Source organism: Planococcus citri, chromosome 1 (assembly GCF_950023065.1).
Source record: "Planococcus citri chromosome 1, ihPlaCitr1.1, whole genome shotgun sequence".
NCBI lineage: Eukaryota > Metazoa > Arthropoda > Insecta > Hemiptera > Pseudococcidae > Planococcus > Planococcus citri.
In genome coordinates this window covers 61,951,568-61,966,463 of record NC_088677.1, presented here as the reverse complement: position 1 = coordinate 61,966,463, position 14,896 = coordinate 61,951,568, and the positions used below count along the sequence as shown (strand labels likewise).

The following is a 14,896-nucleotide window of genomic DNA, read 5'->3' as shown; positions in this document are numbered from 1 at the left end:
TTGAAATATACATACGTCGATGATAATGAATAATTAGTGTTACTAAAATTAAATCTTGTACTTATTAAATGACGAGAATCGCCTAATTTGGAAGATTTCGCTCACTTAAAGTTACTTATTCTTCATTTTCAAACCAAAAATAAAAACCTCTCACATGCATAAAATTTCACTATTTTCACTAGGTACGATAGATAAAAATTTTAAAACGTAAACGTCATCTAATGAATAATTTAGCGAACTAGCCATTCGAAAATTTAACCTCTGGCTACTGTCGTAAGTTTGTTGTGCGCTTAGAAAACCGTAATCAACGCTAATAATACCGGCGTGGCTGGACGCTATTGCGCTTACGTAATGATTATTTTTCATAACGCTTTTTATAATGTGTACAGTCGATAACCTAATTCCAATTCTTTATAAGTGTGAAGTCTGTTTTAAAAAATATCAATGCTTCATTTCGAACCAAGTTACGTAATTAATTCGATTCTCGGCGATTGATTTTTGACTAAGTTAGTCGAACTAATTTGATGTGGTGTTAAAGATAAAGTCTCGAGCTCGTTAATCGTTCTTATGAGTGTTGTTCTGATAAGCGATTTGCGTTCTATATGTAATATTAAACGATATGTGCCATTTTTCAAGATACGAGTACTAAGTAACGATGCAATTTTGAGAATCACTCGCGATCATTATGTATGCGCTCTGGGTTAATTAAAGTTTAACAAACTGTTTAATTGAAATTATACCCTAATGCAATTCGCATCAAAAAGGTCATCGTCTTGCAATTAATTGATGGCGATGGCGCGAAAATATCAATCAATTTGCAATTTGTTTTGCAGATGAAAGCTCATACCGCTGTATTCTAATCGTTTTTTTCTTTTCTTTTTTTATGTTTCAGGTACTTGGATATGATATGCAATTTACTCGCGAAGTACATATTCTATTTTATCGGTGTGAAAGTACCTACGTATTTGGCAACATGGTCAAGCCGCCTAAACACAGAATGAAGCTAATTTATGTATAATTTTTCTGGTCGACGATAATACGCGGATATATGGGACATATATGGGTACCAAATCGATGCTATTAACTTAAAACGTTCGATGTGGATAAACGCAGGAAATATTAACCTTTAATAGATATTGTCGACGAAAATTTACATCAAGGTAATCAACCTATAGGTACCTATGTACCTATATCTGCTTAAATTTAATTTGACCAATTCGGCAACCGAAGTTTGGCGGTGTATTTTCGTGTTTAGAAAATGTAAAAGCTTATCTACACGGCGATCTCATCATCGTCGAGTATAGAAGTGATTTTAACATTATTGCGTTAAAAGCCTATATCGTTCATTGCCAATTAACACATCGTCTATATGTGTGCTTTTCACTTCCTTGATTAATTATTTATAATACGAGAAATGACGCTAATTGTCCATCGAATAGAGTGTTATGTATTATTATTCGAGATGGTAAACGAGAGCTCATCGTGTTATGTGTGTATGAGTTGATACGATATTATCTTAAAAATCACATAATTTCAGCCTCTATTGTGTATAACTAATGATGTAGATGTAGGTATTATACATATATATTGCTCATGTCGCTGGATCTTTTTCTCCATACCATATGTGGATATGATTACGGTGTACGTGTAGTGATAACATGTATATTGTTTGGTACCATGTATACATACATAACCAACAAAACTAATAATCATTTGAAAAGCACAACAGGACGTACAATGTACCTAGGTATAAAATACTCCCACATTCGAGACACCACCACCGCATGGACTGCTCTGCAGTGAGATTCGATTCTGGTTTGTAATACGAATAATCGTATTTACCTCCTCTTCCTTTTACTCATTTTGTATGTTTGTGTCTCTTTCAGTCTTCGAAAAATGTACGAGTATTCTCATTAGCACCTTCCACCTTGACTCTGAAAAGTTTAAAGGGTATCGTCTGTATCGGCATCCTCTTTGTTGTGTGGTTCCAAGAAGAAGCGATGGTATGGATGATACACCTTTGGGTTCTAGTTCCTGATCTAATATTTTTGTTTGTCAGTGATCTTCCTGTATGACTATGATTAGTTTCCTTTGCGAAAATTCCATGCATTAGCATTTCAGAACGACCTAAAAGCACAGACAAAAAATAAAAATGTTTCTACCTACTTACTCGAGATCACAATTTTTAGATCAAAGCACAACTTTTCTCAATTTACCTTTTAAGAATGGATTTTTCTCAATTTCCACTACCTATGCTATTATCTTTTAGTTTTCCCAACCACTTTCATTTTCAAATCCAAAAAATAAGCTTCAAATTCGGTAACCTCGAGCTAGAAGAATAATTGATATACATATCACATCAAATTTTCATCATTTTTGGAGCTTTTTAAAAATGGGAAGGTGTGCTGAAAAATTCTGAGAAGTGACTCAGAAAATGAGTAAAAATTCGAAATAGCTCTCTCGAAACCATTGATACTGATACCTAGCCATAAAAAGCATCATTTGACTATGTTTAGAGCACATATGGAGAGGGGAGGTGTAAGCTCGAGAAATTCTGGAATAATCCCTCAAGCTCTCAATCTCTAATGGTCATTTCGCCGAATGAGCATTTTCTCGAATAGTTTTTTCCCGAACTTTTTTTTTGACGGTTGAATTCTCGAATCAGATTTCTCAAATTAGTATTCCCTAAACGACTATTCCTCAAAATTAGTCTTCTCTGTAGGATTTTTTTTGAATTTTTTGCAAAAAACAAAAACAGACTTCCTTTGGTAATTTTGACAAAAAAAAGGATTTTTTCAAAACAATTTTGGCGAAACTGGGTATTTTTCTGTTGTTTTTTTATGAAAAAATTACGAAAAAATAAGGATTTTTTGCAACTAGGGCAAAAAAGGGAAAAACGTTTTGATAATCATTGAAAAGCAGTTTTTTGCCATTTAGATGAAAAAGCAGATTTTTACGATAAAAAAGTATGGATTTCTAGAAATTTTAACAAAAAAAAAGTTTTTTGGTACTTTGAAAAAAAGCAAGACTTTTTAGCCATTTTGATTGAAAAATAGATTTTTGACAATTTTTTCACAACATGAGTATTTTTTTATTTTTGCAATTTCGGCAAAAAAATACAATTTTTAGGTAAGTAATTATAACCAAAAAAAAGGGGTTTTGCAACTTCAAAAAAAAAAAAAACTTTTTGGACATTTTGATAAAAAAGAACCACGCATCCATTGTTCTCATAATTTTGACAACAAGCAAATTTTTCTTGGAAATTTTGAATTAAAAAATTAGGATTTTTGCAGTTTTAACGAAAATCAAGACTCCCATGGAAATTTTGTTTAAAAAAACGGTCTTTTCTGCAATTTTGGCAAAAAAAATTGAACTATTGTCCACTTTTGTACACTTGAGATAGGATTTTTATCCTTGAATAAACAAACCAATATCTTCAGTTTAGTATTTGATGCAAAATCTTGAAATTTCTGAAGATTTTGACAAAAATGAAGGGCCTTTATGTCTCCTAAGGGTGTTGAAATCGATTTTAAAAATTGGTCCAATGAAAAAAAAGAGAGAGAAATAGATTTTCATTACTTCTATTTTTTCCAGAATTTTTCAAAGAAAAATGATCTGATCTGATCAGTTCTAATCTGAAGAAATTGAATCCAGACAATTTTTGATCTGGTCTGGCCTGATCTGATCTGATCTACCTAATCGCAAAGATCAAAAATACGATAGTTATTCTGCTACAAGTTCAAGTACCTACCTAGTAAAATTATAAGATCTAACCTCATTAATATTTTAAGCTAAAATCGAATTTGCCAACAACAAAATTTTAAAAAAAAATCACAATCAGAATTTTTTTGTTTTTCATATTTTTCTTTAAACGACAAAAAGCGAAAATTCAAAAATAAAAATATGTATCTATAATGCAGTTGGCTAGTTGGTAAAAATAGTTCAGAGAGGTTTCTGAAATAGGAAACATTGAATCAGTCAGTACCCATAACTACAGCAGAATTTCTCGTCTACTTGAAGAGGCTGAAAGTTGAAAAAAAAAGTTCAAGATCTTTTTTTGCAACAATTTGAAAAGTTACATTAACGAAATTTTGTGCAATCAAATTCTTAAAAAAAAATTCAGAATATTTTTAGAATACGTTTTCGGGAACCAAAAAAAAAAAAGAAAAAAAAATGAAAAAAATGAAAAAATTGATAGATTAATTAATTTACAGAACTTTTTGAAGAATGATTAGAACGTTGAATGCTGGGGAAAATGTCCTAAATTTTTGAAAATTCTTGCTGGAAGATCGTTGAAGGAATTTTAGAACATTTTGAAAAAAAAAAATCCGAAAAATATTCGGAATTTAGTCACGTTTTTCAGAAACAATAATGTAATTTCAGAAAATTATCAAAAAACTACTCAGGTAGGTCTATAGGTACTTTATGATACTTGTGTATAAATATGTATTTGATTTTTTCTGAGTCAAATAACATACATAATATGTAGATCAAAATCCTGAACATGAAAATATGTAAACCACTTACTTAATACAAAAATCAACACCATTCGGATTTCTCTCCCCAACATTGCAGTCGTGTTGAAACTGAAAGTTTCCAAATTACTTCTACAAAATCATAAAAATGGCTCATTTAACCATTGGCGAGGTGTAACGAATTTCTTGACACTTTTTTTTTATAGCTCCATAATTTTAATTTCAACTTGAAAATTCATAACACCCGAAGGCGAAAATCCAGGTCATGGTGTTTAATATTCTTATATTTCTTATATATTTACCTAATAATGAAAAAAAAGCCTCCAGTACCACCGTGATGAAAGTTTCTCTTCTTCTTACCGTGTGTGCTGGTACGGTTGATTTTTGAGCCTAATTCCAACTTTTATTGCGCTCTGTCATCATGCTCGTATTGGCGAGCGTCGTGATGCCATCTTCGTCTTGGTCTTGGTGGTATTTTCTCATCGAATTTCTGCCTTCATTGAAGTTTATTGTACCCAATTAAGAGGCCCGTAATTGCTTATAATACGACGTAATTAAAACCAAACAACTGTTGTACTCAGCTGACGCCTATGTCAGTGGATATGATGAGCTCGTAGTTGTAAAATAAAAACCGCCCTTTTATGTCACCCGCTATACTTCTTGTGTTTGTGGGGTGAATGGGTGATTCGGCTTTCGGCTTCGTTCTGTATAATCTTTCATCAGTTGGTAAAACTGGTCAAGAGGAACAAAAAAGTGCACACGCGGGTCAATGATTCACACGGAAGTAAAAGAAGTGTACCTCCTACCTACCTGAAAACTGTTTACCATGAATATTTTTTGGAAAAAAATTCCAATTTTTTTGACTGATATGTATATTTTAAATTAAAGGGACTTTTATTTCGTTAATTGATCAATAATTTTATTGGATCAGTTCTTTTAGACTGCCAAGGTACATATCTATTCCGAAAACCATTTGGCGCGAAAATCAAAACTGGACTTTCCACAGAAACTGGATTTGTTGCGCTCTATTTCACTTACGACATTTTGAGCAGTGCATTTTCCCTCATATTTTGATCACATTCAAAAATATAAAAATCACGTGGCATATCATGTTGCAAAAATTCTCTCAATCATAGTTTTACCAATTAATTGAGAAAATGAAATACTACGTATATTATAGAACGAAATTGAATCATTTTCTACGAATTTTTTTATTTATTTGGGAAGTGCAATAAATATGAGAAATTTTGTGATCCAGAATAGGAAAACTATTGCTTTACCTTTGCTCTTTGCAAAAGTGTATCTTTATTCATTATCAAGCTACGAGTACAATAATTTATTTTATCTTCAGAAAGTTCATATAAATAGGTACTTCGCTACTTTGTCGATTGGAAATTAAAATTTATTGCCGAATTGTGTTAAAGTCCGTGCTCCAAAATATCGTATCCTAATATTATCGGCCTTGATGTATGTACATAAAATTGATACGAATAATTTATTATCGAAGGCGATTGGCAACATAGTGAATCTTCTCTCTATTCTCGTCCCGCATCTAGACAATTCGTAGAATAATGAAATTTATTTAATTTTCAACCTTACAGGAGGTATGTATGATGTTTTCGGTGAAATATTCCATTCATTTGGCCTTGTAGCGAATAGAAAGAATTCGACTGTAGAGACGGAAGACTCGCACACGATGAAAAATTACTCTCTTTAGAGATTGATCCTTGTTGATTTTTCTTATCAGCATGTCGCACGAAATTAAATTGGTATTTCTTTTAATAAAATTGTCGGGACCGTTATGTGCCCAGATCGTTTTCAGCCTGTGATATTAGCGATCTCAGCGTGAAAGGCGATAAAAGCGCTGGAACTTGTTATGGAAGTGATCCAACGATCATGTTTTAAAAACAGTAGCGCTCATCACGTAGCAAATTAATTTGTATTAAGACCATGTATTTAAAAGATGATCGTGCTGTATAAAATATCAAAGTGTAGAGTAGGTACCTAGTTCTTCGAATTTGTTTGGATGATGGCCCTCATCGTTTCAAATATTTTACTTACTCATTACACACACTAAAAATATTAAAAGACTTGGAACCCGAAAAAATATTATAAATAATTAATGATATGGTGCCAGTGTGTGTGGTCAACACGCGATGCTGTACAGACTTTTGGTAGGTGTACGCCCCATTTTACGCTGCTTAGCAGGAAAATAACAATGTATTAACCGATCAAATGAAATATCGAGCAATGCAGATATCTTTTGTGATTTCGGTTTTCTAAATATCAAAGTTATATGCTGAATGCTTAAAGCTTCGGCGAGACGTAATAACATGGCTGACTATTTCAATGCCCTGTGGATATCGTTTAACTCCGAATTAAGTCTTTAGATTTAAACCAATTATTATGTAAACTTTTTAATTGGCTTTCGGATGAGGATAAGTGTATCCTTGTGTATGATGAATATGCTGTCATAATCTGTATCAATTATTAATTACGATCGTTGTCTGGAAATTCGTGCTGAACTTGTGGAGGATCTTCGTGATCGTGCAGATCCAGATATACCATAGTGTGCTAAAACTTTTTACTTGACTGGGCATTGATGATACTGCTGCGAATTTGATTGTACAGTGAGACTTTCTTTGTGTAAATTGTAGAGTTTTCAGGACTTGAGCTGTGTGACTTTGTGGGTTGAACTTTGACATTGCATTCGTGAGAATTTCCATCATGTTTTATGCCGATTTCACTAAGATCAGATCTATAGGTAGGTGCATGTGCCATAGGAAAATTCAAACTCTCTTGAAGCTGAATTTTTTCTCCGTTCTGGCCAAATATAGATACTCGAATGAATCATCGGCATCCCTTAATCATCACATACTGAGGTATGATTCTCAGAAATCCGCATCAACATTACCCAATAAGCAGCCTATTTTTTTCCTCATCTCTTAGAACGAGTCCAGAATCGCACCAAAACATCGTGCCGAATATTACGAAACTACTCATAAACTTGGTCTTAATCACGTAGAACGCGAGTCCGCACGTAAAAAGCGTCGATATCGCAAAATGCTTCATTAAAATGCTCGTTTTCTTTTATCAACAACACGACCAAATTCAGCTAAAACAGGCGCAAAATTGATTAGGCAAACTGAAACGACCAACTATACGTTTATTTCCCTAAGTACAGCCATTAAGCACAAAAATTTGCTGGTCATAAAATTACTAAAATGGGTGCTTATCAACTTTTCGTGGATTTATAGGTACCGATAAACATTCGATAAGGAAGGTTTCCGACAAGTTTGCTGATTCGCTCTAGTTCCATATCCATATACAGAATGTACGAGTACATTCATATTTTCTTCATAGAAATGCTATATCAATATGGTTTATTTGTGTTGTTTAATTCTGCGAGTGATTTCATTCAAAAATAGTGGATATTTTGGAGGAGGAAATTACGTACATAGGTACATACTACATAGTATTATTTAATTGTCTGAAGCAAAGTACATGGTGTTGAGATTTAAGATAAACTCAAATAAGCGAATATTTTTCAACCATTACAAAATATTGCAGAACAATTGCCATAACCCGTAGCTTATTAATGTGTTTACCTAGTTTTCATGTTTAAGATGAAAGAACGAGGGGATAAGGAAGTTGAAATTAATCGTGAATATGATAATTTTTTCCCCATTCAAAAAACAAAACATTAATCATTGATATAAAGATACGAGGTTCATTTCGTGTCAAATTAACCAAGTTTTCAGGTGTAGGAACTTCGATTATGTTCAAAATTATAATGTATGTAGATTCCTGATTCCTGATCCTCATACTGGAAATGAGGAAAAATCTCTATCATTGGCTCTCCAACCCTCTTAAGGGCTGCTAAGGTAGGTTTTTTTTCAGTAATCGAAAGTTCTCTTGGAAGCTCAATTTTCAAAAGCTTGCCAAATTTCGAACTATACCAAATTGGAAAATTTTGGGGAAAACCATGAATCGTATGAGTATTTTCAAATATCGTTTCATGTGTTTTTGAGAGCGTTGAATACGAATATCGACTTATTTTTTTTATATTACCACCCCCCCCCCCCAGCGCTCTGAATTGCATTGGTCTCCCATATTTTCTGAAAATTGAAAGAAATCGTGTGACATATGATGGATTACTGGTTTTTGGGAACACTGAGTACAAAAATATCTACTAATTTTTTTTATTCAGCTCCTCTAAAACGTTCCTATTGACCTCCCACAATTTTCCAAAAGTTGAAAAAATCGTGTGTTTAGTTTATTGGGTTTCCAGCACCGTTGAATGTGAATAAATAAGCTTGTTTTTAATTTTCCAAAGCAACGAGGCATGCAATTTGAGTCAGAAATGTTCGATTTTTTCGTACTTATAAGTAAATGGGTACTTTTTTTCAAATTGGAAAATAACATAATAATCTGATAAAAATGTATGGGAAAAAATAAAAAATTTCTAATTTTGCCTGAATTGAAATACGTGAGGTATTTCGAGTTGATAATATTAGTCTAAACATGAATTTTAGCTGATTATCGAGCAGTTTCCAAAATCAGATTTCTCGAATGGTGTTTGGAAAAAAATCTGAAGTTTTGTTTTTGGAAATTGGGATTTGTGGAAAACGAACATTCGGGAAATGGGATTCGAGAAACTACCCGATTGCCATTTTAGCAGTATAGGTCACCCGAAGAAGGTGTAAAAGGGTTCCCAAAATGGCGCAATGCAATTTTTCATACAAAAAGTGAGTAAGTATACCAAATTATGAAACATGAAAAAATTGACGAATTTGGTCCAAATTCAGGTTGATGGTATAGTTTGACATCTTTAATGATCGTATTGCAAGAAAATAATTTCGACCAGAATAATTTCGACCAGAATTCACCATTTTAGGTGGCAAAAAATGCGTTTCCAAATGGTTTTATGACCATGGAGCGGCGACCATTCCTCGAAAAATTCTGAAAAAAATCACCAATGGTGAAAAATACTCTGAAAAATATAAAACAGATTTTTTTGCAGGTTTCGGACTCTTCTCCACATTGATTTGAAGTTTTTAAGGTGGATTTCAAGGTCGTTGTTGAGGTCCAAAAAATTTGAAAAAAATTCGGGGTCATTGCCCTCGAATATTTTTACTTTCACACCAAGTTCTACGATGTTTAACATTTTTCTACATTTTGACTCATATTTTGAGGCTCCGTACCCCTCCCTCCACTCCTCTCTTGTGTGAATCCCATCGTGAAAAATTCATTGTTATCAATGTATTGTTTAAAATGCATGCTTTCTGGATTTAAAAAAAAATTAAATCATAGCTTCAAATTTTGGTTAGTTTTTGAAAATTGAGCTTTCAAAAAAATCTGCTCTTTGAACTTTTGAAATTCATGGCAAATATGTTTGAATGTAATCTCAAAATTAGGGTTCTTAAAAACGCCACAAACAGATTTTGTTTTCAACTTGCTGCAATTCAAAGCAATTAGGCTCTTTCAGTAAAAAAAAAAAAAAAAAAAAAAAAAAAAAAAAAAAAACAGGGACTAATTTCAAAAAATGGTGTTTGCCAAAAATCTTTTAAAATGCCATGAGATTGCTCAAATTTTAAAATCCCAACGTAGGTATTGCATTTTTCGATCTTGAAAATTTTTCAAAGCTTTCGTCCTGAAAAAATTAAAAAAAAGTAAGTATGGAATAATTGGGTAGAATAAAAATATAATCAACATCTGACTTCGTTCCTGCCCAGCCTAAACTTAATCCGCCTTCGCCCACATTTCACTCCATAAAAATATAACCCAGATGTACGAATCTACATAAAAATGGATTATAATCGATACACGGTCGGTATCCTATCCTATCGTCACCGTGATCTTGGCCATTAAACCAGATGATTTTTTGATAGGAATTGTACCTACGGCTGTGTATGTATCTATGGTCGTCGTCGCCTTAGTCGTCGTACGATTACCACATGTAGTTTTATTTTGACGCTGTCTTCATGACACCTGTTGACTACACACGTTTTCGATTCATTAGCATTTCGTAGACGTTCTCGCATGCATATACACATACATCTACTAACGTAAGTCTCTGCCATACCGCCACGCCAAAGACACTCGCTAACCTGATACTTTTATTTAATTAAGCGTCTTATACAAAATTGTACAATCATTGAAAATAGCTAGGTTGTTTTTTTTTCATCTTCATCTTCTTCGCAGACGCTGCTTATTGGTAGGTGTAGGTAGGTAAAGGTATGGTATTCTACACTGTAAAGACTATAGACCTATAACACCCAGTAATCCGTATCACTTCATGGGTTGATTTATACATCTGAGAGGCAATTCGGTAATTACAATAATTCCAAAATAATCATTATTTCGAGATGTTAAAAAGACGAAGATAATAATTATTAATCTCATACCCACACGTAATGAAATACCTGATGGAGCATCCCGTGCGTCCGTTACCAACACCCGCAGTTGAAAAATATCGATAGTATGAAAAAAAGGAAAGTCGGCGCCTCGATAAATCAGACTTAATGAAACACTCGATCGAAAATAATGAAGAAAGAAGTAAGAAGTCTCTCTATACTGTACAATGAGTGTTATACATATTATAGAGGATTAAGAGGATGGAATTTTACCACTTTCGGATGTACTTAATATTGTGAATAAAATTTGGAATAAAGGTGGTTGTGGTGATGGCTGAATGTTTTTAGCTTGGTAAATTCTTGGCTGTATTGAGAGGATTATTAATTCGATCAAAAATAAAACCATTTTAAACTTTCTGTCTCTGTTTTTTAATCCTTTCAACTATGGAAACCACCATCAGATGATAAGTTCAAGTACTCACTTTCTTCAAAAGCGATCTGTTGTGAACTGATACCATAGGTACTTTTAATAGTTTTCAACAAAACCATATTAGATCGAAAGAACATGTCTTGAAACCCTTTAATTATAATTTTAGAAATTGAATTTCATTTTTGGATTTTTGGCAAATTTTTGAAACCTAGATACTTTTTTTTTAATTCAAAAATTTTTGAAAAGCTGTCATTACATTGAATACCTATTCAACTTTATCAAGAATTGATACGATTTTTTTTTCAGCGAAACTACCCAAGTGCAACTACGAATAGTAGCCTATTTATTTCATTCCAACTTCCCTCCTCCTCCACCCCCTACTTCCATCGAAAAATGAAAAGAACCATTTTCAGGCCATTTTAATGCCTTCAAGCTTTCAATTTTCTCAAAAAATTTCAAATTGCTCTGAAAGAAGCAAAGCATAATTTTGGACCATTCCAGTGAAACTTGAAATTTCAGGATAAAATTAATAAAATTGCAGTTTTCTAATCAGGTGCTTCTACTGACAGAACAGATATGTAGTAGATACATCTAAACGAGTGAGTTATTTAATTGCACTAGCTGCTTCGTTTCCAAAGTTTCAATTTTTTGTTGTTTTTGGGTGGAGGGGACAGAAGAGAGATTGGGAATCCGTTTGTAAAAAAATTATTTTTGAATGAACACCCGAAATTTTCAAAAACGATTGAAAAGGTCTCAATTATTAGGCATCACTCAAAGGCAGAGGTTCTGATGTTCATTTTTTACATTTTCAAAGAAATGTCAGATTCCTGAAAAAAATTGAAAACTTGCTGGATGCTTCAGAATGATCTGAAAATTGATAATTTTGGAGTAAATGGAGCTGGTTGTGTTGTATAAACTCTATCGACGATATCGAATAGTAGGAGCCGTTTTTGCCACGCTATCTAAAAAAAACAATCATTTATTTATTTTTTGGTAATTTTAACTGGAGGCTGGAATCAAATTGTTGGTCAACAATTCAACTGCGAAGACAGATTATAATTTGTTGGAAACGTCTTATAACGATTGAGTGGGTCCTTAATAATCTCTCTACCAAAATTAAATGCATCGATATTAATTTTTTCGCCATAAATCAGCTGCTTATTTGCTGACTCGAATGTTGAAAAATTCACTAACAATCCAAAAATGAGCTTTGGAAGACAATATTTTTAATACTTACGAGTATTTTAAGTCATTCTCTTTCGATTTAGCTTGGTTTTGATGAACATTATTATTGCATGCAATTAGCTCATGTGATTCCATTAAGGTCATAAAAAATTGGATCTGGGAAGAGATGGCATTGTTTATCTAAAAAATTCTGTCACCTTTGATCAAGATGAAATTTGACTGGCTGAAAAAACATGCCACTTTCAGTTCGAAACCAAATTTTGAGCTATCAAAGTTGATTTTTTAATTTTTAGCAAATTTTCGAAAATTATAAAAATTGTCTGATCATTGGTGATTTTTTAAAATAGAAAATGTGTGCCAAATGTTACTCTTTTTCCCCTCCCCATTGATTGAAATCACTTTCGAGGTTATCCATGGGCTACTTTTGCAGAAAAATGACTCCCTTCTCCCGAAATTTACCGATCTCACGAGGGGACCTTGTCGAAAATCACAAAATCAACTTCTGCAGCTCAAAACTTGGTTCTGAGGTCTGAGAAACTTGCTATTTCAGTGGGCTAAATTTCAACTTAGTGAAGACTGACAGAATGTGAAGGTTCCCTTGTAAATGAGATCCAAACCCAATTCGATTCCATTCAACTTAATTTGCTGTTCAATTCATCGATGACACGTCTTGATCGAGATGAGGACTACATAAATAAATTTAGATTTCTCAAAACATTTTTCTCAAATTTTACGTCATAGTTTAGTAGGTAAAGATCCGCAGTTCGAGTGCCTCTGATCATTTTAAAGCATTAACTTTACGAACTGCCCTGTATACTTATTATACACCAATATCCATAACGATATATTAAATGGAAATCGAAACGACGAGGACAATAAAATACTCGAGCATCTATCGAATTACCGAAGTATTCATAAATTTTATTTTCGCCGTAAAAATATAAACACCACTATAAAATTTTTCTTTCGTTCGGCTCGTCGTAAAAAAAAAGTTTTAAAAACACTGCCGATGGAGAAATCTTACATCGTTGAACTTGGTATTCACGTGCGTTACCACCTACTTGACATAACCACACATCAGCCTTTCGGCTCTTTGCACTTGGAATAGATCACCGCAGAACCTGCCTGTATCTACCACGAAGTAGTATTTCTCGCCTCATATACCTTTACCTACTCACGCCACATGTATTATAAGTTACATTTTCACATCAAAAAAAAAAGTGAAAAAAAACATCCAAACGAACCTTGACAAAGCACGATTACCCCTCCGGTTTAATAGCATTAAAATCGTACGACTTAATTAGTTAATTCGCCAAAAAGAAAGAAGAAAAAAGTCTTTGGTATTCGTCTAACGAGAGTAGGAGTACCTACACAGTAACAAGACATGATCTTCATCTACGCGAGTAAATACGTCCATACCAATCAAGCAGCCTCCGGGATACAATTCGTATTGGAAATGTGACAAAATAACGATAGTCGGTCGTAAATCGCAGACACGTAATTGAAGTTGAATTAAACGTACTCCAGACATAGTTTCTCTATAGCAGTGTAACAAAAAGCGCGTATAAAAAGTAGTTGCACGTTGAGAAACTGGTTTAGTCGCGTGACTACGTTCGTTCTCATCATTTAGACAGTTCATTTATCAAAACAAGATCCAGTTTTAGGAATTAATCAAAATTCATCATTGTTCGAGAGCCCAATGCTTGAAATTCGAATATCAACGCACCGAAGACGTTGGACGCGCCGGTCGCTGCGCCGGTGGTAACGGAATTTCTCAACCGAATTTTTTTTATACATTATATGGCTTCATTATGGTGACGGCTTTTATTGTATTAAAAAGATCAGATCCTTTTTTTTCTCTCTTTCTTTCTTTTATATTCAAAACAAAATCATCTTTATATAATGGGTTCTCATCAACCTTCCGTAAACGCCAATCATCGGTTAGGTCTAATGTTACTTCGCCGTGTATCCTGTCACAAGAGCCAGTCACGTGTATACGCAGACTATATTACTTCATCACACCGCATAATAAGTCCGATTATTATAAACTATGGTTTCCAATTAATGAAACCTTAATGATGGGGGACCCAACCAATGTAAACACGGTGATTATTTGTGATCCTAAAAAAATACCGCTTTTACCCGCTTTCTGACAACTTAGCTCGCGGCCTATAGTCCAACCACTTGATAAATTACCCTATCGAAAATCCGCATCTTCTACTATTTAGTTATATAAACTATACAATTCGTTGAAATTATTCATTTTAATGTTCGTATACACAATCGTATAGGAAGGTAATAGGTATAAACAACTTGCCATTTAAGTATGGGTATTTCAGGTACCTACTTCGAGTGTAAGTGCGGAGGTGTGACCACATTCCGCACCTCGACTTGGTCACCTTTTTTTTCTTCCTTTGAAATTTATATAATCTTGTCTTTGGAATGGTCCA

The 14,896-nt window shown here is 33.5% G+C and overlaps 1 protein-coding gene and 1 long non-coding RNA gene across 5 annotated transcripts in view; both read left to right on the top strand.

Moving 5' to 3' along the window:
* LOC135833211 (uncharacterized) overlaps nt 1–3,219 on the top strand; it is a 50,411-nt gene extending 47,192 nt beyond the window's left edge. The window contains exon 3 of the long non-coding RNA XR_010556423.1: nt 893–3,219. This is a non-coding gene — a long non-coding RNA (uncharacterized LOC135833211). The remainder of the gene's footprint in view (nt 1–892) is intronic.
* The window catches only part of LOC135833206 (protein amalgam-like), a 172,958-nt gene that overhangs the window by 127,815 nt on the left and 30,247 nt on the right, over nt 1–14,896 (top strand). The window lies entirely within an intron of this gene.